The sequence below is a fragment of the Paroedura picta genome, chromosome 10 (assembly GCF_049243985.1).
Source record: "Paroedura picta isolate Pp20150507F chromosome 10, Ppicta_v3.0, whole genome shotgun sequence".
Classification (NCBI taxonomy): Eukaryota; Metazoa; Chordata; class Lepidosauria; order Squamata; family Gekkonidae; genus Paroedura; species Paroedura picta.
In genome coordinates this window covers 40,992,178-41,020,165 of record NC_135378.1, presented here as the reverse complement: position 1 = coordinate 41,020,165, position 27,988 = coordinate 40,992,178, and the positions used below count along the sequence as shown (strand labels likewise).

At 43.4% G+C, this 27,988-nt stretch overlaps 2 long non-coding RNA genes across 3 annotated transcripts; one reads left to right on the top strand and one right to left on the bottom strand.

The window, feature by feature from the left end:
* LOC143819663 (uncharacterized) lies at positions 1 to 16,271 on the bottom strand. 2 transcript variants are annotated; one of them, XR_013225036.1, is made up of 4 exons: positions 16,169 to 16,271; positions 13,687 to 13,786; positions 9,173 to 9,277; positions 1 to 2,331 (listed from the first exon to the last, which is right to left on the bottom strand). It is a non-coding gene; the product is annotated as an uncharacterized LOC143819663 (long non-coding RNA). The 2 variants fall into 2 exon arrangements; XR_013225035.1 differs by lacking the exon at positions 1 to 2,331 and adding an exon at positions 6,908 to 6,976.
* On the top strand, positions 5,644 to 23,459 carry LOC143819665 (uncharacterized). The gene is made up of 3 exons (XR_013225037.1): positions 5,644 to 5,712; positions 18,305 to 18,373; positions 23,368 to 23,459. It is a non-coding gene; the product is annotated as an uncharacterized LOC143819665 (long non-coding RNA).
* The last annotated feature ends 4,529 nt before the right edge of the window (positions 23,460 to 27,988 follow it).

Genomic DNA, 27,988 nt, shown 5'->3' with positions numbered 1-27,988 from the left:
TAAAGGAAATACATATATTAACATATACACACAAACCCCAATAATTAAAACATTGGGCAGGGAGGAGGGACCATTGAAGAAACACCAATTTGAACAAATGTGACTTCTTTTATGTAGTGTCATCTGTTTTGACTAGCAGGAGTACAATGTCTGGCCGGAAGAAGACACAATACCAACATGATTGCTTTCAACATGTCCACAACCTTTATTAAACAGCAACATTATAGGGTTGGCATGGCTTGAGAGGGAGTCTTACCTGGCAGTCTGCTGACTGCTTGACCCACCAGTTCCAGAGGTGACCAGGGAGTCAGCCTCAGTTCCACACTGGGAGTGAATACCCCCATACCCTCTGGAATTTGCCTACTGTGGGAACCTGCCTGGTAAGGGGGGCCCAGGCAACTTGACCAAATGAGCACGTGCACCTTCCCAGCTTGGTCAGCTTTTGCTCGCTTTTAGCCACGTTTTAGAAAGGCCTCATATGCTCGGGAATTCAGTCCACATTGCCTCCCCTCCAATAGGCTCCCTCTCATGACAAAATTTGTGGTTGTGACAAACATAACACTCAACCATATCAACACAAACCACAACTTTAACAGTTCAACAATAAACTCCCCCTATCGCTTTCATTCTTTGTGATGAATGGGACGGAAGCTGTTCCGTGGCATTCAAGCAAAGAGGCTGTGTCCCAGCATGTGGTGACTTAGACCGTTTATGCACTGGGAACTTCACTGCCCCAGCTCCTGTGCAGGAGCACAAATTGGGGGTGGATGAGGCACACCAGGCCAAATGCTCCCCCATGTGGGTGCAGGAAGAGGTAGAACAACCTGCCATGACTAAAACCCCAGCCTGCAGCCCGGCATGAAACCTCCAGTGTGTAAACGGTCTTATATAGGTACCTGCAGGACCTGCCTCCTCCCTGAGAAGCATGCGCACGGCTGTCATGCCATATTCAGGCTATGGAATGGGATGCTTCCCTCTTCCTGCCTGCCCTCCACAGCTTTAAAGGTGGCTGTGGTAAGTCACGGCTGCACATTACTGTTATTACAGCTTTTCAGAAAGCCCGATGCATTTTCTGAAACTATTGCAATCCCTAACAATTTTGCATCAATTGTGAGAATGTTATAGATGCACTGTCTACTTCTTCCTTCAAGTCATTAATGGATGTGTTGAATGTCATTGGGCACAGCACTGACCCCTTGGGGGAAAGCTAGTACACACAGCAATTCATTCCTTATTAACTTCTGAAGAGAATTCCAACCAGTTGTGCAGTCATTTTATAACTCCATATTCTAATCCACATTTTGCCTTCTGTCGAATTCAGCAAATGTGAGAAAATAAAAATAACAGCAGCCACACATAAACTATATATAGCCACTGTAGCTGTTCCTTAGTTAAAATCCAGTTTTTCATTGTTCAGGAGCTAAGAAATTTGATATTTTAAAAGATGCTGTGAAGTATATTTCCTTCAACTGTTTGTGGTCATGCTCCACAATAACTTCTATCAATCAAGGGCACGTAAACCCTGAGCTATGAAAGGCTGGAAATAAAACTGACTGAAGAAAAAGTTGCTCACTTGTTTGCCAGATTTACACTTCTGCTGGGAATTCAACCAAAGTAAACTGATGACATAAAAGGGGAGCTCAACAGTTCCCAGACCAAATGTTTCATTTTTCAAGAATGTTGGGAAACACAGCAAAATATGCCATTGTATGGCTTTACTTGTCAGGAATATGATTAAAATAACAGTGTAAAATAGTCCAAGACGATCTCACTATCTGCAAGTTCATGGCAATATTAGAATGTGTTACATCTATCCCTGAATGACAGTAGAGTTTTCTTGTTAAAAGAGTTAAATGAGGAAGTAATTTGTCTACTTACTTTTGCTCTGTGACCTACTATAAACCTTGGTGTGTTTGCCCATCTGCACTGTGATATGCCTTGTGGTCTTAGAATTGGTCCTTTGATGCTTGAACTTCTGAATATCTGTGATCTGATCCTGAACATAGTCTTTGGACTATGCTTGCTGCCTCTTGTCCCAGATGCCTACTGGATCTGGACAGTTTGCTTCCAACACTGCTGTGAAATGGTGGCTGAAGCAGCTGTGGCATGCAGAACAAGGCACTGCAGCAGCAGGTTGCCCAGCTGACCAGCTTAGTAAGTCCCTGCTCCTGAGTGAATTTGCTGATTTTGTATCCCACATAAAGACTACCTTTACCAATCTCCAGAAAGTAGAAAATCCCAACTGGTCACTTGAGACAAGGCAAAAGTTCTGTGTATGCCTACACCATGGAGTCCTGCATCTGACTCAGAACCTGGATTGCCATCAATCAACTGCAAGGTAACAACACTTCATTATCTGTACACCGCCCGTGGCGCCGCGGGCGCCACGGACTAAATAAAACAGTAAGGGGTTCTGGGGCGGGATGCGTCCGGGATGAGGAAGGGTCCGGATTGGACCCTTCCTCATGACAGACAATCAGAGGGAGCAATCGGCAGGCGCAAAGCGCCTGCCGATTGCTCCCTCTGATTCCCAGCCCCAGCAATTGCGAGCCGCGCGCAGCGCGGCTCGCAGTTGCTCCCGGCCTGATGCAGCGAGAGGCGCGAAGCGCCTCTCGCCGCGTCAGGCCGCTTCCTGAGGGAGCCCCCGCAACAACAGCCGTCAGCCCGTCGCCTCAGGGAGCCCACGGCACCACAAGAAGATGGCCGCCGCTCAGAAGACGTCGCTCTGGAGCTGCCTGCCTCCGCTCTAAGGAGCCCTTGGCAGTCGCGCGGAGCGCGGCTGCCGGGGACTCCCTGCCCGGCACAACAAGAGAAGATGCCGCCCTGGAGCCGCCTGCCTCCCCTCAAGGGAGCCCCCGCCAGCAGTGCGGAGCGCCGCTGCCGGAGACTCCCTGCCCCGCACAACAAAGAAAATGGCCGCCGCTGCCCCGCCCAACAAGAAGATGGCCGCCGCCGATGCTGCCCGAGAGGGAATCAGGGCCGGGCCGCGCCCGTGCAGGCCGCGCCCGCTCGGCTCAATCCGCGGGCGCGGCTCGCGGGTGCGGCCGGGCGCGGCTCGCGGGCGCGGCCCGATCCGCGGGTGCGGCCCGCGGGCGCGGCCGGGCGCGGCTCGCGGGCGCGGCCCGATCCGTGGATGCGGCTCGCGGGCGCGGCCCGATCCGCGGGTGCGGCCCGCGGGCGCGGCCCGAAGCCCTGCCGGTCCCCAGCCTAATAAAGGTTGGGGACCACTGCCCTACAGAGCCGCAGCCCAACATGCCATTAGGAACATTCGAGACGCCGCTGCACACGCCGCCAGACCGCCTGGGGGCCGCCGCCCGAAGCAACGGCCTCCCTCTTCCACTACTTACTGCCCCGCAGCCGAAAAAAGAACGTCCCGCCGCTGCTGCTGCCGACCGCCCTCGACAATGCCTCCGCTTTCAGGTACCTCTTCTTTCACAACGCTGCCCTCGCCTTTCCCCCCCCCCTCTACCCCCGCTTTCTAGAGCCCATTGTATTTTGGGTACAATGGGCTTAATTACTAGTAATAAAATAACAGTGTATTAGAACCAGTAAAATTGACAGAACAACTTTATAAATGTTATCCACAAGTGATTACAATTCCTAAGAACCAAAAAATTCTGCAGTAATTATCAGCACATTCCAAAGGTTGTCTCTAGTCTTTACAAAAAGCTGTGGGGCTTTGCTAATTTGTTCAGGAAGTCTGATCAGCATTTATACGTTGTCCTAAAATTTAATTTGTTTCATGGTGATTCTTGTGCTGAAACCATAATGTAAACAAAGTTTTCCCCTTTTGTACTTACATGTTTAGCTTGTTAGAAAAATGTCTAATTAGAAGGTAACTGAGAAATGCTTCTAAAAGACCATTTATGCACTGGGAACTTCACTGTTCCACCCCCCTGTTAGGAGCGCAGATCGGGTGTGGATGATGTACACCAGGCCAAATGCTCCCCCATGTGGGTGCAGGAAGAGGTGGGGCAACCTGTCACAACTAAAACTTCAGCCTGCAGCCCGGCATGAAACCTTCAGTGCATAAACGGTCAAACTGAGCAACCAGAGAGACTGCTCTTGCTTACACACTTGTAAAAACACCCTTTTTGATTCTAAAAGTGAGGAAGAGTAGAAATATATTTTAAAAATTACAAGGTTAAGGTGTTGGTCAGAAGCAGCACAACAAAGTCTGAGTCTGGTGGTAACTGTAAGACAGTACTCTGGGTATAAGCTTTTGTGTGCATGCACACTTCTTGAGATACAATAAAATGGAACATACCAGTCCATACATAGGTAAAGGGGAAACACCAGAGTAATAAAGATGTTTAACCGATTCAAGGACCAAAACAGGTACAACAAGCTTCATTTCTATGGTTAGCATTTGTTTGAATTTAATTCTGAGGGTATGAGCCTCTTGTGGCGCAGAGTGGTAAGGCAGCCGTCTGAAAGCTTTGCCCATAAGGCTGGGAGTTCGATCCCAGCAGCCGGCTCAAGGTTGACTCAGCCTTCCATCCTTCCGAGGTCGGTAAAATGAGTACCCAGCTTGCTGGGGGGTAAACGGTAATGACTGGGGAAGGCACTGGCAAACCACCCCGTATTGAGTCTGCCATGAAAACGCTAGAGGGCGTCACCCCAAGGGTCAGACATGACTCGGTGCTTGCACAGGGGATACCTTTACCTTTACCTTTACCTTTACCTAATTCTGAGGGTATTCTGCGGGGCCAATTGTTTGGTTTTGAATATGCTATATCAACTTTTCCTCTATTCTGTCTCTTAGATTATAAATAAAACTATTTGAATGTTTCAGTTTCCCGGGAACACAGCACTAAGTTTGATGAAAATATAAGAGAGATTATACAAAATCTGAAAGCTAGAAAATTGACAGACATTCAGTCCTGAACACCTACTGACAGGGCAAGCAAGCTACCCTATAGGCTGGTGGGGAAAAAAAAAAGGGGGGGGGGTTGTTTTGATTTGTCTGAATAAATTCAGGTTGAATCCAAAGCACCCAAAGTGCTTTGGGTCAGATTCCCTGGCTCAGATTCAGCTGAGCTGATTTGAATCCAAAGCAATTATGTGGCATTAAAGTTATTGGCACCATAAAATCAATGGGAATTTTCCCTTCCAATCTATTCCATGGTTGGGTGGCAGGGGGTTGAGGTAGAGGCACTAAATTTGTAGTATAACTGTAGGAGCTCCCAAGTTTCTAAAAGTTTGAACCAGGAGGTCCAATTCTATGGGCATCCAAAGAGGGTATCCCATCCATCTTCTATTTTTCCCATAGTGAGAAAAAATATTGTTGTTCTTTCAATGTCTCATCACTGAAAACAATAGAGGTTGGATAGGGGCATCCTATTAGAGTGCCTATAGAATTGGACCCCATGGTCCAATCTTTTTGAAACTTGGGGGTTCTTTTGAGAACAGGCTCCTGCAGCAGGACTGCAAATTTGGTGCCTCTACCTAAAACTCTTGGCCTCCTCTCCAGTCATGGAATAGATGTAAAAAGAAAAATGTGGTTTCTGTAAAGCAGGATCACTGCTATAGATGATGTTTACACTCTGGTCAACAATCACTTTGTATGTGCATTGTGAGTATTCTGATTGGTTATGACATCATTTAACAGGTCTCAGAGCGTAGCAACCACTATGGTAACAATGGAAACCCTGAGTCACAACCAAGGATTATTGGGTTTGAGATAGGGAAGGCTACTGCCTCTCTGTTCAGGTACATTTTTTAAAAATGTATTATCAATGTAATACAAATATCATTTTTCGTGCAGCCATCATACAACATACTGTCTTGGGCAAGCCATTTTCCACCCTAGGGTTGTCTATAATAACTGCAAAGGAAGTTGTTTTTAAAGAACTCTTTATTATTTGCCATACACATGAAAAAGAAAGAAAGCCAAAGAAGAAAAAGGAGGGGGGAGATAATGAAATAAAAATGGATTAATTAAGAAGTGAGAGAGAAAAATCCAAAATAAAAAATAAAAGAAAAAAAGGGGAAACAAGAATTATTTCTTATTGCCATTACAACTCAATCTTGATGATCTTATTCCATAAATCCTTTGGTTCACAATGACTGTTCTTTCTACAGACAGAAGCATGGTTGTAGATGTTCAGAGCAAACTGTCTATTCTGTTAGATTTTTATATTTCAGAGGTGTGTTTTTAATAACATTGGCCCAGCTGATTCCCGCCCTGCTGGCAAAGTTGCTCCCTTGCCGGCGGCCTGACGTGGGGAGAGGCACAAAGCGCCTCTTGCCGCGTCAGGCCGCCGGCCAAGGGAGCCCCCGCCAGCCGCGCTCCGCGCGACTGCCGGGGGCTCCCTTGCCTAGCACCCGCTGTATTTTTATTACAGCGGGGTTGATTACTAGTCATTAAGATAATGATTAAGCAGCACGGGGGCCAAGACACAGCTCTGTTTAACTCCTCTTTGAATTGGAATTGGGTCACTGAGCCAGAAATACGAACTCTAACTTTTGCATGAATGTCTGTGTACTTGTAGGAGGAATAACAGGCATTTATCAATGTTTGTTTTGGCTAACTTTTTCTAACTATTGATCGTATCAAGTGCTGTGGCCAAATCCACAAAAGCTACAAAAAGGGCTTTGGTGGGACCATTAATGCTTAAAGTGGCAAGTTGAAAAAGAGTCTGACAGTGTTCAATAGTACTTTGTCCTTTTCTAAACCCTGCCTGATTGGGGTAAATAACACAATTAGATGATTCCCAATCCTCTAATTTATGCAACAGATGTTTACTATGGAGTTTAGCAGTTATATTCAGCAAGGTTATAGGACGATAATTCTTTGGGTCTGTTTTGTCCCCCTTCTTGTGAATAGGAACCACAATACTCATTTTCCAGTTGGGTGGAACACTGCCTGAATCATTTATTTGAGTAAATATCTTGGCTATTACAGGAGCCCACCAGTCAGGAAAGGATTTATACAAGTCTGGGGGAATCATGTCCGCCTCTGGTGATTTTCCTCCTGTTAATGATAGAATAAGTTTTTTTATTTCCAATTCAGTTACTTGGGGCCAAGCTGGTAAAATTTAGGGGGATTTGTTCTTGAGGGCCATCATTCAAGGAATTACTTCTGCTTAGTAGCTTGTCCAATAATTCTTTTTTTAGTCATAAACTGTACTCTGTGTCCATTTCCCAACACTGCCACACTGTTTCCATCACTAGAGAGGCTACTCAAATCATTGTTGTTCTTGTCCTCTGTGATGGAGCCTGTTGGGTTGAGAGCATTAAGCAAGGAGTCTGAAATAGATCGTTTCCTAGAAGACTGAAGTGCTTCTCGATGAAACCTGAGAAAAGAAAGGGCATGCTGATAGTCTAGGCCTTCCATGAGTTTCCTCTGGCTTTCAACCTTGTTGTGTGACTCAAAGATGCTAGGCTGATCTGCAGACTGTGGGGTGACCTTTGCAAACTCTTGTCCATTCCTCACGTGTCTGAATAGTGTGGCCTTGCTTCTTTGGTTTATTTGAAGCCAGTTTTCTCTCATTTTTCTCACAAGCCTTTCCTGCTTGGAGGCCTTATCTGGGGATTCCGCTAAGCCTTGGGCAGAAAGTTCATTTTGAATAGTTGCCTCTGGAGTCCCTTGGAGTAGTTCCATGATTTTTTCTTTGAGTGCGCCCTCCAGTACACTGGCCAGCAGATAAAGTGTTTTCAATTGCTTTTTGTCAGCCCAGTTCATATCCAAGGGCTCATCTCCTTTCATTTGCATGACTTGTTTGACTGATTTTAACAAGTTAAATTTGAGAGCAATGTAGTTTTGGGCTGGTGCTGGCATGTCACTGTTGGGTTCAGCACTCTCCAGCAAGTAATTGTGGGGTTCAGCTCTCTCTGGTAAGATGCTAAGCAGGTGGCTACTGTTCAGCTTCCTAGCTTCTAATATTTTCATGACTTCTTGTATGCCATTTGAAAGGTCTTTCTTTTCACACAGAGTTCCATCTATGGAACATGACTTTGAGCAATCCAACTTGATAGTCTCAAATGAAACTTCAATGTTCTCTTTAACAGAGCAAAGGCAGCAGGACATCTTTCTGGGCAATATAAGCATTCTTAACTGCGAGGTGTTCAGCAGGTTCTCCAATGTCTTCAGTGTCACTTTGGTGGCACCAAGGTCTAGGAAATTCAGTGAAGGCAGACTGTAAAAACTAGAATCCTGAATGACTGTCAGGGGATTGTGGCTGAGATCCACTGTGAGCAAAAACTGCATGCCATGCCAGGCTTCGAAAGTTCCCTCCGCAATCTGGTCAATTATATTACCACTGAAGTTTATAATCTCCAGGAACGGGACGGCCTCAAATGCGTTCCTCTCTATGATATGGATTTTATTGTGTGATAAGTCCAAGTAGGTCAGGGAATGCAAGCCTTCCAGAGATGAAGTCTGAACTCTGCTCAGGCTGTTGGCCCTGAGAATCAAGTATTCAGCCCAAGGATAGTAATGCCATACTTCTTTTCCGATAGACAAAATTGCATTCCCAGTAAAGTCCAAGTATGTGAAAGGATGAGGATGAACTCCTGGCTTGGGAAGAGGAATAAGGTGGAATCCAGGAGAGTCAGTGATCCTGCTGCAGTTGAGGATTTCCAAGGTGCAGCGGCAGGGGGTAGGGCAAGGCCCTTGAGCACCATCCAGCCCCATAAGGGGCACCAGGAGTATCCAAAATAAGACATGGTTATAAACCATATCAGCAAGGTCTACACCACCGAGCTGGTCTTTGCAGACTGCACAGCTAGCACTGTGGGCAAGCTTTATGTGTGTCAGTTGATGTTTGTGACATCATTTAAACATCAGTGGTGATTCATGAGGCTCTCCCCCCCCCCATAAAAAAAACCCTACTGCCAAGGTCACAAAGGGATAAGATTGGGGGAGGGGCAGGAACACAGAAATGCTACAAAGTAAAAAGGGCAGTGTCTGAGCCAGTGTGTTGTGGTGGTTAAGAGTGCTGGCCAAATTTGATTCCACATGCAGCCAGCTGGATGACCATGGGCCAGTCACAGCTTGTTCACAGATCTCTCAGTCCTACCTCCCAGGGTGCCTGTTGTGGGGAGAGGAAGGGAAGGCAATTGGAAGCTGCTTTGAGACTTCTTTGGGTAATAAACAGTGGGGTATAAAAATAACTCTAAATAAATAAATTGTTCATAAATAGTTATTTAAAAATAATAGCTCACCTACCATATCAGACATGAATAGATGGATACAAATGCAAACACACATGGATTTCTCATCCTTAAAAGAGAGTGAATGCAAAAACTCCAGCTATCTGTTGGTATCACCATGCTGAGGACAGAGACAAAAAAAGAAAATGGATAAACCATCTTTTCTTTATGCTTCATCTGGCATTCATGTTGCATCAATACTATGCCAGGTATTGGAGGGGGGGGGGTTATACAATTTAAAATGTTATCTTGTCATTATATAGTATGCCATGTGTCTTGTACTGAGGCTGTTTTTATTCTGGTGCTAGAGCTTTAATTATTTATTGCAGTATTATTTTGGTGATTTGATTGTATTCTATATGTGACCTGCATGCAACTTCAGGCACAGCAGTTTTTGAGAGTTTTGTTTGATAAATGTGCCAAAATACACCCAAGCGTGTCCGTAAGCTTTAAAATCACAAAAGTGTATCACTTTCTGAGACCTTTATAACAAGATTAATTTATCATAATTCACAAAATGTAAAACAATTATTGGTGTTAAAAGACACAGGCAAAGCATTTATTTTATTTACAGTTTTGTTTTGGCACTCGTGTGTATGTTATGTGCACAAATGAAAACAGCTATTTTTAAATTATATAACTTTTAATAGAGGAAAAAATTATATGCTTTCCAGTTTCATATGTTTTTTCCACCTCAGGTCTCACCCTTGTTGTAATTATAAAAATGATGTTGATTTGGGGGGGATAGCCCTGAATTCTGTGAGAGTCTAATTTAAAGTCTTAGAAAAACAAAGTTGTGACATTCGTAAAAGGGAAAAAAAGAAACAAACAGTGCCAGGCAAGGGTTCATATATGTACAAAACTGACCTCAAGTACCATCGTTTTTGCTCAGAATCAAAATTAATGTTCAGTCAGCAATTTTCATTTTATTAGTATTTAATTTTCACTTTAAAATAGTTTAAATTAGTTTTTAAGATGTCAATGCCAAAATGTAGTATTTATATAGCCCCACCAGTGTGCTCTCTTGTGGCGCAGAGTGGTAAGGCAGCCGTCTGAAAGCTTTGCCCATAAGGCTGGGAGTTCAATCCCAGCAGCCGGCTCAAGGTTGACTCAGCCTTCCATCCTTCCGAGGTCGGTAAAATGAGTACCCAGCTTGCTGGGGGGGTAAACGGTCATGACTGGGGAAAGCACTGGCAAACCACCCTGTATTGAGTCTGCCATGAAAACGCTAGAGGGCGTCACCCCAAGGGTCAGACATGACTCGGTGCTTGCACAGGGGATTCCTTTACCTTTACCTTTACCAGTGTGCTTTGCAGAATAACAAAGAAAAAGGCTCAGTCTCAGGGAGGAAGAGAGGGTGACACACGGGGAAGGTGATGTGACTTAGTGACAGACTGAATATGGGAAGCACAGGAGGAGGAAGAAAGGCATTGGGCCTGGTCGACCAAAGAGGGGAGTGGTGGTGGTAATACTCTAAGAATTACAACAGCTCTCCAGAACACAGAGATCAGCCCCACTGTAGAACATGGCTGCCTTAGAAGGTAAAATGTATTGTGCTATACTAGAGTTACCTGATCTGAGTTGGGAAATACCCGGAGACTTTGGGGGTGGAACTGGAAGTGGGTGGGATTTGGGCCAATGTGGGTCCTCAATGGAGTAGAATACTATGGACTCCACCCTCCAAAGAACGTTTTTTTCCCCAGGGGAACTAATCTCTGTCATCTGGAGAGGAATTGTGAAACCAGGGGGTCCCTGGGTCCCACCTGAGGACTGTCATCCTTACACTGCATCTAGCCTAGATCCTTCCTCCCTAAGTCTTCAAGTATTTCCCAGCCCAGAACTGGCAACTCTACTGTCAATAGATATAGAAAGTATGTGAGAAGATGAAGGTTTGGAAGGAAGTAGTTATTCCTTCCTGCCCATCATATCACTACACAACACCCTCCTTAACAAACATATTCCTTCCTCGAGATACTGTATCTTTTCTTGCACATTTTAGCCTTCATTTATCTTCCATCCCAATCAAACACAATTCATCCCGCTGAGGAATTAACATAGACTAACATGGACTAACATAGCTGATTCAGTAGATCAGGAGGCAGCCACCCTTTACAAGACCAAGATAGACTAACAGACCTTTGAAAATATAGATGACACACTCCCTGCTCATTGCCTTTTCTGCCATAATGTATGTAATGTAGGTTGCAATGATTTGATCTCCCAGTGTTTGGTAACTGTGGCTTGGATAAGGTTGCCAACTTCAGATGGGGAAAGCCCTGGATATTTGGAGGTGAGTCTTGGGGAGGGCGCCATGTGAAGAGGGGAGGGACTTGATATAATGCCACATGATATATGAAATGCCCTTCAAATTATATGAAAGGATATGAAAATGCCCTTCAAAGCAGCCATTTTCTCCATGGAAGCCAATCTCTGTTTTCTTTGCATCAGTTGTGAGTCTGGGAGAACACTGCCCCCCGCCTTTGAGTTTGGCAATCTCACAACCAGTCTCCACTAACAGAAGGCATGTCCTCCAGCAGAACTGGATTTTCTTGCCCCCCACCTTCCTACTGTTGGTAGAGTTTAAAAATGCATAGAGAAGTGAAGCACCAGGCTGTTGGAAAGAATAAAATATTTTTATTGTGAAGGGAAACATATTTTGTATAAAACGAGAAGTCCTAATTAACTGTATAACTGTGGTTCTGTGGGAGCAAACAGGGAAGAAGAAAGTTCAAAGAAGCAGGCTTCAGTTCAGAGTGGGGAAGGAGTAAACACCACCTGTTTCTTCTGGCTCCCTTCTCTAGGCTCCCTTCTCTCTCTCAGGCATCCCAAAAAGCTTCCCCACTCTAGCCTTCATGAAGAGAGTCCTCTAGTGGGTGGCCATACCATTGCCCTGTCCTAGTTTCTCACTGGGGTTGGCCCCTCCATAGGAGGCTAAATGGGACAGGACTCTGGCTGGCCTGCCTAAGTGACATTGGGGTCCCCAAACGTTATTTCTATGGCTCTGCCCTTCTGGCCAGGTTCTGATCCAGAGCCAGCCTGTTCAGGGCATGTGAGACCTCCAGGGAGCATTATAACAGCTGGTTGAGCTGCTGATGCTCAGGATTCACAGCTGTCCAGCATTCAAACTACCACCAAGACCCACCTAGTAAGACCAAGCATGCCACTGCCCCCGCCTCCTCAGGCCATACAGAAAAGGGGTAAAAATAGAATGATGGGATTAGAGAAATTTTCCCTTCTCAAGAGATGCAAACTCAAGGCCCAAGTATTTCTTTTACTCCCATTGGGATTTGTGTTGGGTAAGCCATGCAGCATGTTCAAGACAACAGCCTGTGCCTAAGGAAGCTGTATTTTGGAGTGGGGTTTGCTTTGATTGCATCCATGGCTCATTGAATTTTATAAGGTGGGAATTTGCAGATTTGACGGAACCTTTTATTGTCTTGTAGCAGATGTGAGTTTAAACCTAAATGATCATTTGCCCCTTTCCTCTCCTTTCCCCATATCAGATTTCAAGCCATATGAACATCGCATGAGCAGAACAATTAGTTGTGACATTATAAGAAAGCACTTGGCTCACTTATTCCCATTTTCATTTCTACTCCTATTCCAGAACAAGGAGACAGAAGAGCAAAACATTTTTTAAAATGTGGAACACTGTAGAGCTGCCATTCTCAACTATTTTAACATTAAGAAACCCCTGAAACATTTTTCAGGCTTTGAGAAACCCCAGAAGTGGCACAATCATACAGAATACGATTGGGAAGCTGTGAGGAGTGGGCCTGCCCTCCAGGTCGGGCCCCTACTCTGCACCTTCAGAGAAACAGTTCTTTGATGTTCAAGGAGGTTTCCCAGACCCAAGATAGATTCAACGAATTTACTGAAGCAGGTTTCTTAAGTACAATGGCTGTCCCAAGTTGTGGAGTGGAAGAAGAAAGGGAACTGTTGTGGTCTGTAAGTTTATATTCCCAACAACCTGAGAGTCTCTCTCTCCCTCAGCATCTACCAGACCTGTTATGACAGTCTCCTCTCTCCCAGCCCTGTTTCCAATCTCTCACTTTCCCAGCTTCTGCCAGACCTGTCTCCACCGTCCTTCTCATTCCCAGCATCTGCCAGGCCTCCTTTCCAGTCTTCCTCTTTTCCAGCCTCCCCCAACTGCCGTTTTTCTCTCCCCCTCCCCTTCTGAAGGGCTGCCTCTCAAGATTCGGTGCCCGTCCTGTCTGCATTCTTCCCCAGGCAAGGCTTCCTGTTTCCCCTTGTTCTCTCTTGTTTCCCCCATCTCTCTCTTTAAGTTCCCTTTTCCTTGTTCCCCTCTTTGCTCCCCTTTCCCCTGTTGTTCTGCCCATTCCTTTCTCCAGCCCTTCACCTGACTAGGGAGGCTCCCACTGCCTCGTTGCCAGCAGAGACTCCTTCGTCTGGCAAATGGCCGGGGAGTCATCCCTCCCCTCCCCAGAGGTGATTCCATTCTCTGCCCTGTCCTCTCTCTGTGTGTAGACCCCCCCATGGAGGGGAGTCCGGACAGCCATCCGGACATACCTCCTCCCTGGGTTTCGTCCTGCCAGTGGAGTCTTCGAATACCCGGGACATATAGTCAGTGTTGAGGTGCTGGTTCCCCGCATGGTGATGAATTGTGAACCTAAAGAGAAGAAGGGAAATATACCACCATAACACCCTGGGATTGTGATTCTTCATAGTCTGAAACCAAATCAGGGGAGCCAAATCAGGGAAAAAGGATTATTTGAGAGATAGTATTGTAGGTTTTTAGAGCCTCTTGTGGCGCAGAGTGGTAAGGCAGCGACATGCTGTCTGAATCTGTCTGCCCATGAGGTTGGGAGTTCAATCCCAGCAGCCGGCTCAAGGTTGACTCAGCCTTCCATCCTTCCGAGGTCGGTAAAATGAGTACCCAGCTTGCTGGGGGGTAAACGGTAATGACTGGGGAAGGCACTGGCAAACCACCCCGTATTGAGTCTGCCATGAAAACGCTAGAGGGCGTCACCCCAAGGGTCAGACATGACCCAGTGCTTGCACAGGGGATACCTTTACCTTTATTGTAGGTTTCCTATAGCCCACTTCACTGCTAGGGGCTCTTTTTCCACTGTGGTGTATCGAGTTTCAGCTGGTTGGAGCTTCCTACTGATAAGCAGAATAGTATGCTCTTCCCCTTGGATGACCTGGGACAGAACCACTCCTAACCCCGTGCTGGAAGCATCTGTCTGCAACAGAAAGGGAATGGAAAAATTGGGATTCCTAAGGACTGGGCTATAGGTAAGGCTTCCTTTAAGCATTTTAAACGCCTCCTATTGTGGCCTCATCCAGTTTATTTTATTGGGTTCCGTCTTTTTAAGACAGTCCATTAATGCACTGGCTACTGTGGCATAATGGGGAATGAACCTGCTATAATAACCCACAAGTCCTAGGAATCTTCTTAATTATTTCTTTGCTACTGGGCGGTGACTGGCGTGAAGGGTGGTAACTTTTTCAGGGAGTGGTCTCAACTGTTCTTTGCCCACCAGGAAGCCCAAGTATTTCAACTCTTGGAAGCCTACCCTGCTCTTCATAGGGTTAAATTTTAATCCCACTCTCTGTAATGCTGTCAGTACTGTCTGGAGGTGCTGTCAGTGTGTCTCCCAATCTTGGCTTGGGGTCGGCGAGGTAGAGTGTGCCCCCCTGGGGAGAGGGTCCGAAGTAGACATCACTCCCTCCATTCTCTATCGCCTTTGTAGGTGTGTGGGGGTGGGGGTGGATTTGGATTTGTTGCCGCCATGTTGAGAATTTTTAATGTCTTTTAGGGATTTTTAATTGGGGTTTTAAGACTGCTGTTACCCTCCACGAGCCTATCTAGGGAGTGGCGGGAGATAAATAAAATAATAATAATAATAATAATAATAATAATAATAATAATAATAATAATAATAATAATAATAATAATAATAATAATAATAATAATAATAATTCTTTTTTACAGTTGTATGACCATACTCTGAAGTCTAGTTACATTCCTCCATTCACAAGGAAAGGAAGGTTTTTTCTGCTGTAGCCCACACATCTCTCCCATTTATTAAAATAAGACTAAGAACTCATTTCAGTCTTATGATTTTACAGTTTATCTCACTTCACTGGAAGGCTGAAGCCTCCTTAGCCTAATAAATCATGTAGAATTTGGCCTCTGCTATTTGATTATCCTGCTTAAGTCCTCTACTTCAGCTTCTCAAATAGATACATAAATGAAAGATATATATATACATAGGTAAAGGTATCCCCTGTGCAAGCACCAAGTCCTGTCTGACCCTTGGGGTGACGCCCTCCAGCGTTTTCATGGCAGACTCAATACAGGGTGGTTTGCCAGTGCCTTCCCCAGCCAAGCTGGGTACTCATTTTACCAACCTCGGAAGGATGGAAGGCTGAGTCAACTTTGAGCCGGCTGCTGGGATCGAACTCCCAACCTCATGGGCTGACAACTTCAGACAGCATTTCTGCCGCTTACCACTCTGTGCCACAAGAGGCTCATATATATATATATATGAGAAATACAGGTAACTTCCCCCCTGCTATTTTTCATTAATTGAGGCTTCGTTTACTATAAGAAATAACTCACCCATTAAAGATTGTGACATACCGTTCTCACTTACACAAGAGTGCCTACTACATTCCACAACCTCTCACAGGTTCAGGATTTCTGGTAGGTTAGCCAGTCATGACACCACCTCTATTTCTTTTAAACATCACAGATCCTCTTTCTTAATCACAGTCTGCCAGACAGAGGAGTCCAGCCTCCTTTAACTATTTTCCCTCACTCAGACAAAGCTGTTGGCGTTGGGGACTCAGTTTTCATGTACATGCTGCCAGCATTTATTCATGGCCTAATATATATATACAGACCAAGATTTTTGCCTGTGGGCTTCTTTTCCTGCGACAACTGACCCACAGGATTAAACAAACAAGGAGTTAACATATATTTATGGAGCAAACCCTGCATTGAAGAACAGTCAAAGATTACAAAGTTTCTTTTAAATTCTACCTTCCCTATTCCTTCTTTTGGTATTCTTTGTTACAAATCAACAGTTTTCAGGCAGGTTTAAGCTGCTGTTCTCCACGGCTTCATTCAGCTTCACCCTCTTGCAACTGCCTGAATGCCGTCTTCAACTCCCGTAACTGGTTTTCAACTGTCTCTCACCAACATTCCAGCATCTCTCGCTGACCACTCTTAGGGAGAGGCAGAACCTAACCCGTCCTAATATTAAAAGAAAAGTTATATGAATGAGTGTAATGATCTATTTCCCACATACATTTGCACACTATGCATTTCCCATAGCGATGGTTCCCTGGAGGTAAAGAACTCTCCAGTGTGAAACTGGAGCAAGTAGTTCTTTAATATTTCTCCCCTGATGCCATGCCAATAGCGTTTTTTTCTGGCATCCTGAAATGTTGGCAGCCGAATCCCAAACATAAGAATTGTCCTGTCGGTAAACTGATTTTTAAATGCCATAGTGCAATAAAGTATTTCTGTCCATATCCTTATGATAAAATTCTACTATTCTACTATTAATTTCTTATCAGGGAAAGGTATACCATAGTGTCTAAAAAAGCCATACTCTCTTGGTGTGACTGCATAGTCAGGGCATGTTACCCCGAACTGCCCCAACCTGCTCGCCTGCCTGCCTGCCTGCCTGCCTGCCTTCCTTCCTTCCTTCCTTCCTTCCTTCCTTCCTTCCTTCCTTCCTTCCTTCCTTCCTTCCTTCCTTCCTTCCTTCCTTCCTTCCTTCCTTCCTTCCTTCCAACAGGCTTTGGTCCTAGCATTGACATTAATGTTGCTGGTCTTCTAAGATGCTGCTCAACCTCTGTTTTAATTCGCTGCAAGGGACTCATAATAGCTACGCCTCTGCAATTCTCTCAGTATCAGCACTGAATCTGCTACTGTAACAAGTTATCACTTAGTGACTGCCATAAACTGTGAAAAAGAGGAACTTGTGTCTTCTCAAATATGAAAAGATTCTGGCTGAACTTTGAGAAGGGGATGAGAGTTGAGATCTGTGGGAAGAGGTTATGCTGAAGTTAGCAGTTTGTTCACAGTTTTATTTGTAGCTTAAGTGCTTCAGGTCCATTTTCAGTGCAGCACCCCTCAGAGGGAGGCTATGGAAATAGGCATGACTCTTAATAGCCTACTGGTTAGTGCAATATAAAACAAGAATCTAATAGCATATTAAAGACTAACAATGTTTATTCCAATGTTTCTTTTGTGGGTCAAAAAAGCTCCTATTGAAATATTATTAGTCTATAAGGTGCACTAGATGTTTTTGTGCATTTTGCTACAACAGCCTAAAATGACTACTCCTTTGCAATCATATTGGCTAGTGAAGCAGCTTGCATGAACAGAGGTTCTGCATTCTAGCTTTGTGCAGCTCAAGTGGAGACTACCCCAGCATTGCAAAGTTTGGAAACATATTGACCAGTGTAGTGTTCTAAATGTTAGACCCACAATCTGATTGGCCAAGATAAGTAGCTGTTTTTCTAGGGTTCTCGTATGGGCCGGTGTGTTTAAATTTGTCTCTTTGTTGCAAGATCTGAATCCCTAAGCTAGTGATAGTGGAAAACTGCTGGTACAGGTCCACTTTGAGGTAGGAACAGGTCAGATCATGGCACTGAGGGGCAAGGTGAGAAAGAAAGTGGCAAGTACAGACTATAAGAAGCAAGGATTCTGTGGTGCTCCCGGCCAGCTTACAGGACATCTAACCTCCAGTTATTCTGCAACTGAAGAATTGCATTTGGATGAGCCATAAACCTCAAATTGAACTTGAATACACTCCATGTAGCAATTCTTCACAAAGAGGAGAGATTTGTCTTGAATAACATAAGGAATCTTAAGAATGCAAGCCACATCAGACTTGCTTATTGTGCAAATAATGATAGCTATGCGCAATAACCTTCGGATGACTGTTGTTGATTTACAGCCTGGAAAATAAGGACTAGGTTGAATAACGTCCTACTAAGGAAAAGCAGATATTTAAGAAGCATTTGTTTTGCAGTTCTGTTGAAAGAAATAATCCCTCCAGGTAGACAAGAGTATCAGACTAAAGGTTCAAATTGCTATTTTGTCATGAAGCTTGCAGGGGGACCTTAGGTCAGTCACTTTTTCTCATCCTGTCCTATCTTGCAGGATTGCTGTGAGGATACAATGACAAAGGGGAAAACATTGCTGCTACTCCTGAGTTCCTTGGTAGAGAAGGTGGGATAAACGTGTACTACGGAGAAAGAAAGCGAGAGATGTTTTCTTCCCTTGGCTTCCCAAAGAACAAACATGGTTTGGTACCTCTACAGCTGCCACCTGCACATCTTGTTCCATTCTTGACATGAACCTCTTTACTAGTTGTAGGGAAATATGAACCATTTATTCTTGCCAGGGAGAAGAACAGCTGTTTCTGGAGCAAACAAGCTATTCTCATTTTTACAAACTTAAGTGTCACCCTGGATGACAACAGGTTGGGGTGCAATGCTGGCTTTTCCTCTCTCTTCTCCTAACACCCAGGATCATGCCAACTGGTGAATCTTTGCTACTTTCAGACTGGGTTACAAACAAAAGAAAGGAGGGACACTTATTTTGTTTTGCCATAGTTTTGCCATGTACATGCCATTGTTTTGCCATGTACATGAAATTATCATCCATCCATAGGACACAGATCTGCCCTGAAATGTGATTTGCAATATACTGCTAGTTCATTTCTTTGCTAAAAAATATGTGAGTCCTTTTCAGCCAACTGAGAACCTAGGAAGAACTGTGTTAATACATCCAGCATGACCATCACATGGATCTGAAATATTGAGAAATAAATGATGGAAGCCTTAGATTTAAGGGAAAGCATCTACTATGCCCATGCAATAGTTTTTTTTAATTGCTTCTTTAAATTGGCAGAATTTTAAAATAGTGTAATATAGAGGATGTGTATTTAGGAATTAACTAAGCAAAATCCAATCTAAAAATGTTTTAGCCATGGAATACAGTTTCAAATAAAAATTAAAAGCAGTCAGGAATATGCAGAAGTATTTGAATATAGACATCATCCTAGTGCTGGATTGATTGACTTAAGAGGGGAAGAAAGGGGGAGGAGAAAAGAGAAAGAAAGAGCACAGAGCAATTGCACAGGTATCACGTTTACCCAAATGGAAGATGGACAAGCAGCAGAAAGGGCAGGTTACAAATTCAAATAAATAAATACATGCATAAATAAAATTAAGTTATAGCCAAAAAGTTTTGTATTGCCAGACATTACTTGCGGCCACTTCCTGTTTCCTTGCATTGTTGCATGGCTGCTTCTGTCAGCCCTGAACACAACAATTTTATCTGTGAAATTGAGTCACTTTCTTCTATCCATCAGAAATGGTGCAGAGCATTCTTTAGAAATGAGAAATGTTTAGTATCTGAGTTTTTAATCCTAATTGGATTGGTGAGAGCTCTAGTCTGGAGTGAACTGAAACAACACCCCAAATGTTGCAAAAAATAATCATGTGCAATGGGGGGGGGACTTAAGTATTTTTAGCTGTAAAATGGCATGGGAGAGGAAATGTACACATTCTTAGCATCATTTTTTAAAACACTGTGCATGCTGGTATTTACCACATGGTGGCACTGCAGGATTACATTCTGAGGTAAGGTAGTGGCCAGGACTGTAAACATATTCCACATTCCCTGTCATCACGGTTACCATTCCGTGTGGGAAACGGAAAACCTAAATGCTGGGTTAAAGCAATTTTATATTCTTATTGATATGTCAGTATGGGCTTATTTTTCATTCCTATCCCTCAAATATGTTTGTGGTCTTTGATCTAAAAAGCTTTATCTTATTTATATATGTGCCCTTTTGCATACTTCTCATGCTTGCTTTTATCAATGTGACATAGTCATGTGCTCTGAAAACATGTTCTGAAGCCTGTTTTGGATTTATGATGTCAGATTCTTCCCAGGCCTCTGGAAAAGCAGCCAGTCCCAATAACTCCTTGTTGCTGTGGTTGATCATGCCTTGCAGTTCATAACCAAGTCTATCTTTGCTCCAGTAGGAGCAGATTGTAGCTCCGGAATATTTCTTGTTCATTTAGAGATGAACTGTAACTTCATTTGTGCAAGCAGCCAATGGGAAAACAGTGTTTCCCCCTTCTTTCCACCTGTCCTTTATACCCTGACTAGAGTCCTGGTACAGGGATAAGTTGTAGACACAGCAATGAGAGATAATTTTCAGCCAGGAAAATAACTGAGTTATGTAGTGTACATTACTATGCATACCTTTCTCCAAGGAGTTCAGGGTGGCGTACATTGTTCTTTTATCTCTGTCTGTCGGTTTGTCTGTAGTCTGGAAAATGACCTGGTAGCACTTAAGGAAGATGTGGCATGTGGGGAAAAGCAGATCATGACGAATTTTCACTGCTTTAATTGATATAGATGACAGTAAGTTTCTCAGTAATTGGTTTAAATAGAAAGTATACACATCTTGATGCTGCTATAAAAGAGCATGTCAGTGAAAACAAATTGTGCATGGACTTCTTTTAGAAGAGTCCAGTGGTCATGTTTAGAATACCCAGTGCTAGATTTCGATGGAGAGAAGCCTTGGCTATTCCACTTATGAGGCCGGCCCCAATCCCTGCCCACTCTCACAACTAATGAAGATGGATGAGTCAAGAATGTTTTAAACAAAACTGAGTAAAAAGGAGGAGTTGATTCTTATGGGCCACTTTTCTCTACCAGAAGGAGTCTCAAAGCAGCTTACAATTGCCTTCCCTTTCCTCTCCCTATAACAGACACTGTGTGAGTTGGGTGAGGCAGAGAGAGCCCTGATACTACTGCTCAGTCTGAACAGTTTTATCAGTGCTGTGGCGAGCCCAAGGTCACCCAGCTGGCTGCATGTGGAGGAGCAGGGAATCAAAACCGGCTCACCAGATTAGAAGCTGCCACTCCTAACCATTACACCATGCTGTATGATGACTGGTTGTAAAATTCTATAAGTCACAATTTGTCCTCTAAACTACATAAGAGTTCATGTTAAACACTATTGTGATTTTTTTAAAGCATAAATGTTAAAATTAAACTTTTGTAATAACTGAACTTCATGAACATTGTATGGAATGAGCAGGAATTCTTAGGAAAATGAGATTGCACGTTTACTGCTATTTTCTTTTCTTAAAAAAAAAAACTCGAATGTACAAATTTTATAGCCTGGGAAGTGTCAACAAGATGATCAGGACTACCTGACAGTGACAATGTGACACAGATCCTACTGTATGTCATCATTCAACAGTCAGTTTTAAAATACACATTAGGCAATAAACTGCAATAATCAAATACACTAAAACTTAAAAAGTTTTTTTAACCTTCCTCATAACAAAATCTTATAAAAGTCCATCAAATTTTGACTGTCTAAGTTTGTCACTTTCTATATGCAGGACGAACCACCTCCTTTAAGTCATTGTATTCCTTAATTAATTTTTAATTCTTTTGCATCTTGAAAAGGACTTCTCTCCCAACAGTTAGTGACCATTAAGCTAAGAAATAACCACAAGATGGCTTCCACATTAGGGAAGAACATCTGCTTTTTTCCCTTGCATTTAATCTGATAAAGGTCTGTATGAGACAGAGAGTGTGCTTCTGTAGAGAGTGCATATAGTGTGCTTTTGACAGAATCAACATTTTTATTGGATCAGTCAACAAAATTATCTATGTAACTTTTTTGTAAATGTTTACTAATAATGGAGAGTGGAAAAATATACAAATGAATCCATATATTGAAAGAAGCAGCCATATAATGGAGGACATTTAAAACAGGATGAAAAATGAAATCTTTGATTTTTAAGATCTACTTGAGGGATAGTCAAACTGCGGCCCTCCAGATGTCCATGGACTACAATTCCCATGAGCCCCTGCCTGGGAACTGTAGTCCATGGACATCTGGAGGGCCGCAGTTTGACTACCCCTGATCTACTTAGATGGCTTCGGAAAGCCTCCACCCCTGCAAAAAGAATGGATAGTATCCGTTTTACACAAATTTGTTTCAGTTAGCTGGTTCCTGCCACTAGATGTCAGTCCTCCTTCATCAACAACACACCCATTCTTATACTAGATTCATGACGTCTTCATTTTGAGTCTAAAATGATATTATACCATCCTGTATGTCCTACAAAGATCATGGGTGCAACCCTATCTTTTATGGAATTTGTTACACAGGCATTTGATTATTTTTTGTTCTGATTTCTTCATGTGAGACCTAACCTCTTTGTCAGCAATTTCCTTCCATTAGACTGAGCAGAGAAGGTGAATTAAAGTTAATTAAGGAAGAGGTACTGCTGATTGTGGGGTCAATAAGGTTTACTGAGGACAGCTTAAATCCAGAAATTACCATTTATTGGGATAAATTACTGTTTATTGGGATAACCTGTTTTTCCTTCTTATTGACAAGTAGTGATTATCAAAAAGAGACCGATGCTGGCCCCAGTCTTTGGTTGCAGTATCCATCATGACTTTCTGCAATAACATGTCTTGTCTCATACCACAACAGAAAGGAAAGAGCAGGAATTCCTGGGAGTTGGAGCACTGAGAATATCTCTCCTTTGTGGCTTCTGGTCTCACAAGAACATGAGGGATGTTGGATTTATGAGTGTCACATCAGACCTAGTGCAACAGGAAGCAAAAGAGTTGGGTTTGCAAGTAGGCACCCAGCAGAATGGTTTGGTGGAAAGGTGCAAAATGTCATGCAGACTCTGCATTGCAGAGGGTGAACTACTGCTTACTGAATCTCATTACAAGAAACTAAGCAGAGCTCTGCTGGATCAGACCAGTAGTCTGTATGGTTCAGCATCCTGTTTTTCACACAGTGGCCAATGAGTTACCCTGGAGGCTCAACAAAGAGGGCACAAAGGCCAAGTGCTTCCCCTGATTTGAACTCTTTGCATTGTAGCTTCAGAATGTGGCGGTTCTCATTTGTCACTTTGGCCGCCAGAGCTTTCTCCCTGAACTGAAAAGTCCCAAACTCTTCAGGCTTTCCTTACTTATCTTGGTTGCCCTTGTCTCTACATTTTCCAGCTCCACAGTATTCTTTTTTGAGATACAGCAACCAGAACTGTACCTAGCATTCTAAATGAGGCTGCACCAAAGTATATACAAGGGCATTAAGATACAAACTATTTTATTTTCAGTCCCTCTTTTAATAATCCTGACTGCAGCATTTGCCTTTCTCACAGCTTGCACACACTGAGATGATGTTTTCATTCATCTATCCACCATCACCTCAAGATTGCTTTTCCTCTCAGTCTTGGACAGTTCCTTGGAAAGGTGCCACTGCATTTCCAGTATGAGCCAACTGACAGCTCAGGTGAAATGGTAATAAACTGGCAATACTTTTTTCATTGAGAAGAGACAGCATTATTTAGACAAAGGGTAGGTAATAGTTCCATCAATGTATGCTTTATAAAAGTGGCTTTTCAAGGTCCTTGTAGACTGACTGGGAGTGGCTTTTCATGATCTCAGGCAGAGGCCTTTCACATCATCTACTACTAGGTCCTTTAACTGGAGATGCTGGAGATGGACCCTGGAATCTTCTGCATGCCATGTAGATGATCTGTTACTAAGCCACATCCTTCCCCCCCGAATATAAGTGTGAAAAGTATACAGGAGAAAGCTGAGCATTAGTTTGCATTGTTCAGGATTCTGTCTTCAGTGATGACTATCTCTAACATCTTGGATGTTAAGAAGCCAAGCCAAGTGGTTATATGTGTTTAGTAAAAAGCAAGCTTTGTTTAAAATGAAAGGGAGGGGGGTGTTGAGTTCATGGCATCTTTCAAGTTGTTCCATGTCATTCTATTAAAATACCACTTGCAAATATTTTATCTTTGATCTATGACCGTAAAAAAGTTTAATCTGGTCTCACTACTCACAAATCTGCCCATCTGATCCAGACATTTAAAGACTCTCAGCTGCTTTGATGAAGCCTTTTACAAAGACAGGTAGGGCACAACAATTTTAATAATAAAGAAATCTAGTCAGAACCAGGTTGCAGGGTTTGTAACAAATCCCAACAGCAAGTGGAACAGAATTTCAGAACATGAAACAGGCTAGCTACAGGTAGAGAGTATCTCATTAAAGGAACAATCTGTTCACAAGGACAAGGCTGGGAAATCAGTTTTCCATGGTACAAACATAGAGAGAGGGGGGTTTAGAGAAGGTCAATGCTTGCAGCTGAGGAAAACGGGGAGTCAAGTCTCAAAGGCAGGCACATGGCACACTTGTCTGCAAGTGCACACATATTACTCAGACAAGAGCTTATGAGGAAGCCTCTGCTGCCAGTTGGAAACAATGGGACATTGGGGTGGGGGAGTGCAGAAGGAGGGTAGAGCCAAGCAGAGTCAGCATTTAGCTAGCTTGCAGGGGCTCTTGGTGTTAGGCCATAGTGTGGAATTGAGTTTGAGACCAGCCACTTTTAATGACAAACTTCCCAGCCATTTTCTCCACAGGTCTTGTGACTCCATTTGTGCAGAACAAACCTTTCTACAGACTCAAGAATCAGATCTAAAATTGTTTGTCAAAGAAGTTATCACATGTATGAATGTCAGCCTGCTAGAAGCAATGTATATTTTCCACACTGCAAAGTCTTACTGGACTGGCTTTTGTTTGTCTTTTGGACTCTGGTACTGGAAACTCGTGACCATTTTATTGAAGGCTATGCCAAAGCAAGTATAAACATACTTTGCAGAAAGTCAAGTACTGAATTCCTTATAAACCAGATAATTTAATTAGTTGGCACTTTAAAAAAAACATTTGGAAAATATGCTATAGAAGGTCTAAGTATAGGTGTTACTCTGAGGGAAATGGCTTGCTCAATAAAGGAAATTGGGAAGGAAACCATATCCCTTAATATATTTCATGCTAGAAACGCATCCATAAACAAGAGTGAGAAGCATCCAACTGGCCATTTTTCACGGCTGTAACAGCTAGAGGTCTATAAAATAGACATTAAGGGTTAAATAGGCACAGCTATTTGAAGCTACCCCAGTGGACTGTTTTGACTTCCTCCTTTTTAAAGGCCCAGCCAAGTTTCAGAAGGGATTTGTCACATGGATGGGGAAGCTGGTGCCTGAGAAACACAAGTGCAAAGATTCCTTGGGAATTCTGACTAAATTGTGCTCTAAGCATCTATCTCCCTGGGTCAGTGGACCTTCAGGGGTGCTACAGGGCAGGCAGTGCCCCATAGGTGCTTCTGTAAAATCACCTACGAAGGGCAACCAGCAAAGGAGCGCTGGTGATGTTCCTTTTAAACAATGTAAGTGTTTCTCTTAAAACAGAGGCTTAAAAACAAAACAGGCCACATGATGACTAATTAGTGAAGTGCTGGAAACTGCAGGCAGAAGAAATACTACAAAATTGTCAGGGTAAACTTGCCAGCATACAGAATAAATTACATTAGCCTCTGTCCTCTTTTAAGGGAGTTCTGCATTCTGAACAAGGAATGAATCCTTATAAAGGCAGACTAAACACAGCTAGCCCAGAAGGTAACAAGTTTAATGAATGAGTTACTTTGTATGGTTTCTTTCATCAAAGCTTGGGAAACTAGATGGCACTTACAACACTCTTATTGCAATTAATTTTGTCCCAATTTTGCCCAGAAATGCTCCTATTTCATGTTTGTTTTTCAGCCAGTTGAAAGGTATGAGTGGAGGCAAGGGAGAATTTCATTAATTCCCTCTTCCCACATTGTACTGTCACTCAATGCGGGGGAATAAAATTTGGAGGGAGCACCAGTAAGTTGCAGAAAGATTGGGGGGGGGGGGTAGGTTCTGGTCTGGGAGTGGAGCTCATGGTACTTTGAATCTATCATGGTGGGAAAACAAAATACAAAAACAATACTTGTTTCCACCGTGCTTGAGGGAAGAATAGAGGCCCACACCTCTGTTACCCAAATTTTTGTGGATCGGGCTGTGGCCCCCAACAACTTCTGCACTTGCTCAGGCATTACAAACCAGCCTGGATGCACTCACAAAAGTCACCAAAACATAGAAAAAGAGGATTACCCTTTCCCCATTGCATAAGGTCCCACTCTTAGCACACTTTGAGAGAGTGCAGTAAATGCACTTGGATACTTGAGGTATAGTTTCAATGATGCACTGGAACAATAAGACAGGTTTAAGAAATAAAGTTTACTTGTTGTACAAATCTGTTGTGCTTTGCCAAATCAGGGCTCACAAGTTTAAGCAGGTTACAGAAAACAATCTTTACATGCTGCTGCAAAATGGATAACACAGAGAGACAAAGAACAAGGGGAGACAGGCTGCGAACAGAGCCCTTTCCTTCTTTTCCTGTTCCAAGAGGAAAAGGTCTCTGATGACTCATCTACTTCAGCTCCTGTTCTGCAGCCACCAGGTGACCCTGCTGAGCACATGAACAGGATCTTGCAGTTTGCAACATCCAGCCCTATAAGGTAGGCCTGCTACAAATAACATGCTGATTGTATCCCAACAGAATCCAACCCATTTATTTATATACACACAACACAAAAAATATATTAGAGATGAGCCATCGCTCATCATATGCTTTACTTTCAGAAGATACTAGTTCAGTCCCTGGGATCTACAGTTAAAAGGACTAAGAAAAATCCCTGCCCAAGACTCTAGAAAACTACTGGAAGTTGGGATACACAAAAAAACTTGATGAATGGTGTGACGCAGGTAAAAGACAGCATAGGGTCCATATATGCTTTTTAAAAAATTAATTGAACCATAACAAACTCAATACCTAATTTATTATAATGAAGTACAAATATCTGGCCACTGCAATGTGAGATAATTCCAATTAGTTACTCAGGATATATTATTAACATTTTTAAACACTGATTTTTCCACTAAGATCTTTCATTGACGTGAACAAGGGAAATGGGGCAGGATAAGATGCTGAAGGGGAAAAAAATAACTAGAGGAAACAATTGTAATGAGTCACATTTGGAGTTTGTGTTTTGTAGATTCCCATTATAGAAGAGCTTTCATGTGAAGGAAAATCCAGAAGAATATTTTAGAAGGCAAGCCAGAATTATTTTTAATTAGTACTATATCGCTCAGAACAAATCCTTTCTTTGGAAACTGGCAAACCAGAGTTCCTGTCTTTATGCTGTATGGTTGAATTATTACAGTGATAAAAATGACTTCCCTGGAGACAAAAGACATTGAATGGCTCCTTTTCTCTGAAGAGTCATAACTCACTTTTTACAGCCCTGCTGTAGGCCTATTTGAGGGTTCTTGGTTTCCTCAGCAGGAGCTTAGAGTTTCAAGCTTTCCATAGTACAGTTTCCCAAACCTTTTTTCTAAGAGTGGTGCCTGTCAAAGCCTTATGTCAGCCCAAACATCAGCCACCACCCACCCACTGAAGTCACATGTCTCTAGTACCCACTGCTAGATATTTGGCAGGATTCTGGGAACAATCCCAGCCACAGAGAGAAGGCATTTGTTGACTTGTGGGAGGGCATTTCAAGCTGGAATAAGACACGTCACACCAATATTGAGTATAAACAAGGTCACAGCTTTATTACTTCCCAACGGGAGGGTTGGCACAGCATGGAAGAGAGGGCCTGACCTAGCAGTCAGCGGACTGCACCCAAACCCAGGGAGACCAGAGGTGCCCTTGGGATCCAGTGCATTCCCAACAGGGAGAGCCGATCCCCTTACCTACTGGATTCTGCTACTAAGGGAAGCAATCTTAGTGGGGGAGCCAAAGGGCACCAACCTCAGTTAGCTACCCCCAGGCAGCCTGAGCCTCCCATCCAGGTCAGCCATGCTTGTTTACATGCCACCTATATGGGAGGTCCCAAACCCCAGGGAG